Source organism: Dendroctonus ponderosae, unplaced genomic scaffold, assembly GCF_020466585.1.
Source record: "Dendroctonus ponderosae isolate FM_Combo_2020 unplaced genomic scaffold, Dpon_F_20191213v2 Dpon_F_20191213_6, whole genome shotgun sequence".
In the NCBI taxonomy this organism is placed as follows: domain Eukaryota; kingdom Metazoa; phylum Arthropoda; class Insecta; order Coleoptera; family Curculionidae; genus Dendroctonus; species Dendroctonus ponderosae.
Genome location: NW_026018814.1, coordinates 11,146,825 through 11,152,627, shown reverse-complemented (window position 1 = coordinate 11,152,627; position 5,803 = coordinate 11,146,825).

Here is a 5,803-nt window from a genome sequence, read left to right as displayed (position 1 = left end):
TATATTTTACATTATACTTCTTGATGAAGGAAAGGCGTTCATATTAAATTTAGAAGACAAGTTTATTTGTAGAAATGTGGAAACACGTTAATTAATACCTCTAAATCGTAAACAGAACTTTATTATATAATTTTTAAATTTCACGAAAAATTCTGAATACTTTTTGTCATAGTTTTTTTTCATACAGTAGTTATTGTAGAATACAAAAATATAACAGCATTTTTAATATTAAAAAAAATTCAATTATTGCCGATATCTCACTTTCTTTGAATAAAAAGTAACGTACAAAAAAGCAAATATGTTTATTTAGAAAATGTAATAGAATTATTTGAATGAATTCCCCCAAAATAGGTACAGTTTAAATTAATTTGCCAGTTTCGTCGTTAACGCATTGTAAGTATCTATGCAATTTTACACTGGTAACCTTTCAGAGGCATCTTTATTACTCCACTATTTTCTGTACTCTAGACTAAAAAAACTAAAAAAATGGCTAAATATAAATATCAATGGTCATATTTAGCGAGTAAGTCACAATTTCAATAATCATATAATAAAAGTGCAAATCAGACAACTTTCTATTATGCTTTTCGCGGAATAATCTATTTTTTTAAATTAGAGATTCAAGAGATCAATCAGCTTTTGCTTCTATGAAGAAGAATCTTCTAAAAAATATGAAGTAATTTTTCTTGAGTCACTAAAATTTAATTTTTAACCGTATTTAAAATTTGATACTGTTGTTTTTCTTTTTAATAAACCTTAATAATTAATATGGTTATAAGTATGGCTTACACTTCAAAGAATCTACGAAACTGAAAAATCAAATACATAAATGCGATAACCAAATGCAATATCAATTAAGTTTGATAAACGTTTTAAATATTACTTAATTGACTATGAAAACTGAGTGAACGAATACACATTTAAAAACACTTTACTTTTTAAAGCCGTACAAACGCAACTTACGGCTAAAAGCATCCGAAACCGCACAAGCAAATGTTATTCTATCCAGCCCATAATCGCAACCCCAAAACTAATTTAGCAACAATACAATAATAGAAAACCACTTATGTTCTTAAAGATCACCTTTTGCGATAAAGCTTGTCAAGATTTTCAGTCCGATAACACACTGCCAGCTTGTATCTCGTTTAGAAGTTTTTAGGTCTGTTTTAGGGGATGTTTTCACTGTTTCCAAACAGGCTTAGTTTATTTCCAGTCGTCCCATTGTGTCGTTGGATAACAAGTGGCCCTAAAAAGCCACTCGAGTTTATATGTTATAATTTGAATAGAATTCGTTTTTGATTGGGTGATTTGATAATCATCTATGTGACAAGATGTGGGACTTGGACTGTATGATTGGTTTAGAAAATAGGAAAAAAATACTTTCACAATTCATTGGTCCATTGCTTTGTTATAGTGGAATATGTTAAATGGAATTTTTACTAATTTGATAAAGAAAACCAACAAATATACTTAAGGTATCAGAAACCCTGAAAGAATATTAAACTACCACTAAATAAAAAGTACTTAATGTATTTTGTTTAAACAACGCTTGAAACTATTTATTCAAAATAATTGAATAAGCTAAACCCTTGGGCACCGAGATAACTGGATTTTACTCTACTAGACTTTTGTCATTGGGGATTGAGAAAATCGTTGTTTTAGGCCACAGAAGTGGGGAAAGGAATGCGATACTAGTTCGCATTTTTAACGCTGCAGCGATCAGTAAAGCCAATCATCATTTTCTAAAACAATTTATAAACGCGCAATTAACCGTACTGAAATGGGAGGCAATGTTTTCGAAAATTTCTATTAAATTGCTATTTGATTTGATGGTTTTCTAATAATTTTTTAGTTACTGTTTAAATTACAATTAACCAAAGTAATTGTGAAACTCGGACTTAAACGTACATATATCGATGACCTAATGCTGATAAGACGTAAAGCAATTTAGTAAATTTTTAACGGAGACACAAAAAACTGCTTGCTAGTGTAATGTTTTTTAAATGTTTATCTGTTGTTTATTTTTGTATGTTTATTCATTATTATCTGTTAGCAGCATATTAAGTAATGTACGATGTTTTGCCGTTGAATGATTGATGCAAAAATAATTTTTTTTTTCGAGTTGCGACCATTTAGCATTAGGGTTGGTTAATTTGGTTTTCTACAAATAGTTTCAAAATATTTCCATTTCTTTCTGAATCATCCTCTCAAAAATCCAGAAAGTTAATTTTATTAATTAGGGGTTTTGACCTTTTCCCAACATTCTGATCTTCTTCGAACAACAGGTTTCCGATCCTTTTATAACAACGAAGGAAGATGACACAAAAATGCGAAAAATTTACTTTTTTTAATTGCTTAAAATTTTGAAGTCGAAATTTGGTTTCTGGTTAGTTTATATTTGAATAATCTTGAAAGAGAAAGCGAGATCATACTTACGGCGCAAATGGTTTTGGGACGTTAAATGCATATTTCATAATTTTTTACGTTCTAACTAATAACATCAACTTTGTCTGCTTAAAAATCGCTTCGCTTAAAATTATCCTAAATTTGATTCAAATAAGGAAAAATTCGAAGTAATTGGTTACTATTCCACTAAAGGACACATGAACCACAATTTGAAACACACACAACACACATTTCGTCGTTTTTCTCATTTTCATCACACATCGGGTTTTGCTGGCCATAAAGTTAGTTTGGGTACGCTTTTCTCCTACATAATAATTAATTTCTTAATTTATTTCCATATTTTAAAAATGTGAGTAAACATATGCAATCTTAATTTTTTTTACTGGAACACTTGCTTAATTTATTAGAAAATATGCTGTAAGGACGATGTTCTATTCACGAATTTAGCAATTGAACGTTTTTATTAAAAAGTCCAAATATTTCGTAAACAGAACAGCAATCGTCTTCCTTACGACTTATTTTTTAACTGTGAACAAGCTTTATGAAGCAAATGTTTCAGATCAAAATATAACATCGTTTAATGTTTATTGTAACTATAATAACAAGGAAGAAGAAAGAAGCTACAAAGCAAATTATTAGAGTAAAATGGTACGAAAGAGCTTAATAAAAGGTAAGAAAGTTAAAGTTTAATAAACAGACGCCATTAAGTGTGGGATAATTTTCTTAAATTCTATAGGATGGAAAAGTAAATTGGTATTTTAGCCAAAGATATACGAGAACTATTTATAGACAAACATTATATTGTGTAATTCAGCAGCTTTTTCTGCATTTACTTATTTTTTGCTCAAAATTTACAAATTGTATCTATGTTTTTTGTCAGATGTTGCTCTCCATTGTTAAGAGCGAATTAGCGAATTATTAGAATAGAGCGTTTTGGGCTGTGTTTATTTGAGTTAATTTGCAACATTTGGAAAATAGTGCAACCACGTGCACGTGTTTTTAAATTCCGTTAAAACGTTTTTCAATTGTTCAGTGAGAGTATGTAATAATTGGCCCTGTAGATTTTAGATAAATTGATAAATATATAGATATTCATATTGGTTTAATACATTTCTTTAGTTCAATATTTTTAAATTCTACGCAGAAGAAGACTTGAATATATGATCATTGTTTATTTTTTAAGTTTGAAAAAGAATAGCAAATTATACAAAAATTAAACATTTGAAGAAATCTACAGGGTGTGATCTTTACATGAATGTACCAACAAACTAAAAGTGCACTTTAAAAGCTCCTAAAATTAATAAAGTAAATTCAACCCAAATTATCATTGAACTAGTCGTTAGTCTATGAAAATTCATTTAAAAACTTTTAGAATGTTGTTTTCGAATTTGCTTTTGTTAAGACCCGAAATCACCGGTAAATGATATTTGGCAAGCGGAAAATAAATTGGTAAACATCAGCCGCTATGATAATTAAAAATTAAACAATCTTCTTTATTTGGTTAACGAGTCGGATTTCTACCCTCAAAGGTATCAATTACATAATAAAATGAATTTGAATTCGGGGGGTTCCGTTAAATGCCGCTCATTCGATTATGGGAATCAGACCACCGGGCCACCTACTGTCTTACCCGGTTTGTTATGCCTTTTTGAGCTGATTAATCCGATTTTAATTAAACGCTTCAGAAGAATATCCATGTCACGTTCAAATAGATACTTTTTTATTGTTAAACACAGTCCGAGCCGCTCACCTAAAATGCTGGGAATGCTGAGAATTAATAATATATTTACACTTGATCAATGGGTGATGATCAATGACAATCTAATTTGCTGATTGTTTTTTACACATTTATTAAGCTGAAATTACTATCATTTTTTTAGGCAAGTGGTTAGACGATAAAAAATGTATATATAAGAAAAGAGCATGACGCAAAACATCAAAATATATTTAGATATTTTATTTTGTGCAATACACAGTTCAAGTTCACATACATGAATAAACACCAATAAACAGGTTTAAATAAAGTAATGAATAAACAAAATCAAAATCAGTAAAGTCTATAGAAAATTTTAAGCAAACGCTCCTTTATTGTTGGTGGAATTGTCCACATTCCAAGTAAAGGATCTCTATTACATTTTTTCAAGTATCAAAAGAACCGCATCTGTATGAAGAAATTGGCCGTTTTCTATGAAAATCGCATAATCAAAAGCAGTCGGCTCCAAAAAGACCATCGTGTCAATCACTAAGTCCTTAATGCCCTTTTGCAATATAGGCGGTTGCATAAGCCGAACCATTTGCCAGGATAATTTGAAAGTGATCTGCTGCTCAGAGTATTTAAGCAGTTGTTTGGTAACACAACACCCTAGGGGGCTTAACAAACCCTCCGACAAAGACCCGATAGGCTGGGAATTAATATTCGGGCTCGTGCTTGTGTGTAATCTTTAAAGAAATGTCTTAAGACTTTCAACTAAGAAAACCCGCCAACATTTATATTATATTTGATATACAAATATAATTAAAAAAAAATGGTGTGTGTCATGGGACGCTCGACAGAAGTGATAACGTCATAAATTTATAGACACCATAAAATATTGAACTGTTTTTCATATTATAATTTTAATATTTTGTTAGTCTAATAATTTATAAATGGATCAGGAATAGGTAAAATTTAATTTAATTTCCTTTTGAATCTAAAATATCTTTTTTATTTGCAACATTTAACATTCTTTAACGATATGTTGTACATATTGCTCTTCTTGGGTTTGTGTAAACTCTTCTTCTTGAGTTTCTGTATTTTTTAGTCGTAATTTCTTATTTGCTTTGTATAATCTTTGATGTTCAGCACTAGTTCGTGGTTGATGAAAGCTACTTTGAGTTGATCTATTACTTAATGCTCTTTTTTTAGCACGAAATCGTTTTGGGCGTTTTGCATTACTTAATACTGTTCGCATTGTAGCATGTTGTTCATGAACGTTTTCTGCAACTGGTATCTGAATAGGACTAAAAAATAAATTAATTTTGGTGATTGGAAGACGTTCTATCTGTTTAAAAATGAGAAACAAGACTAGAACGAGACGGTAAAACGAGGAAGAGCTATAGAGACATGATACACTTGACACACTGTATGCATACATAACGAAAGCCATCGCGCATATGTTAAAAAAAAATGTTAACTGAACTAATCCAAGGCTAAAAAAATTAAACTAAATTGAGAAGATTTAATCGTAAAGGAATCAAAGGGGATATGAAGGGAAAAAATCAATTTTGAAGCGTGGTAAATACAATTAATCATAAAAATAATATAGAGAATTGAAAATAAGCCCTAATAAATTCGTTTTACATATTTTGCAACTATAAGCTGAAGAGAGATTCGTATCGTCTTAACATCAAGAATGCG